A 968-nucleotide genomic window follows, 5' to 3' on the forward strand; every position below is an offset into this window, starting at 1 on the left:
CGAGCAGACACCAGGAACCGAAAGGGAATTCGCTCAGGGTAAATGAAACTTTCGGGAAAATGAAAAACAGGGTCATGAGAGAATCTTCACTCCTTGGAAATTAAGGATAGAATTAGAGAAAAATTTTCATGAGGATTCTCTCACCCCTTAAAGGGCAAATTTAAGGGAAGAAAAATATTTCATGGAGAGTATACGCGACCCTCTGAAAACGTACTAAAAAATTCAGAGGTAGAATTGATAAAAAAGAATCATGGGGAACAGCCCATCTTCTGAAGCTCAGTACATTACATTAATTAAGGAATTACTTAAGAGCTCAGGGGTAAAAGTAAGAGAAAAGTCATTTTCGCAGTTGTTTCAGTATGTGCAGAAACACTGTCGTTGGTTTAAACCAGCAAATAGAAAGCAGTTAAACTCAAAATCTTGGCAAGAGGTTATGCGAACTTTACAAAGAGTTCAGCAAGAGGGAGATGCGATACCTGTTTCAGTTTGGTCATTATGTGATTTGATCTTGTTAGCATTAAAATCATTACCGTCTGAACAGGAGATGTATGAAGAATGAGAAGAAAAAAGCTCTTCAGAAGAGAGAGATTGCGAATCTGGTACAGAGGGGGATGAATTTCCTCCACCACCAACTCCGGAGGAATTGAGTGATATAATTCAGACTGATAGTCCTTATGAGAAATTAAGTAAGCACGTTTTGGAGCTTTCTAATAAAATAGATAAATTGGGTTCTTGTATTGATATATATTATCAAAGTAAAAATACAGCTCCATCAGCAGCAGCTGTTCCAGACTTTATGCTGTTTAATGATATGAATCATGCTCCGGTGGGAGTGACTACTTTTAAGAAACCTTTAACAGTCATGGCCAGAGCTTTGCAACAAGCAAAGCAAGATGATTTATCTAACTGGGGAAAAGGAGCTTCTGTATTTCCAGTAACAATTCAGGATATGCCTCCTGATCACGAAT

Source organism: Elephantulus edwardii, unplaced genomic scaffold (genome assembly GCF_000299155.1).
Source record: "Elephantulus edwardii isolate Elephantulus edwardi_28Jun2011 unplaced genomic scaffold, EleEdw1.0 scaffold00236, whole genome shotgun sequence".
In the NCBI taxonomy this organism is placed as follows: Eukaryota; Metazoa; Chordata; class Mammalia; order Macroscelidea; family Macroscelididae; genus Elephantulus; species Elephantulus edwardii.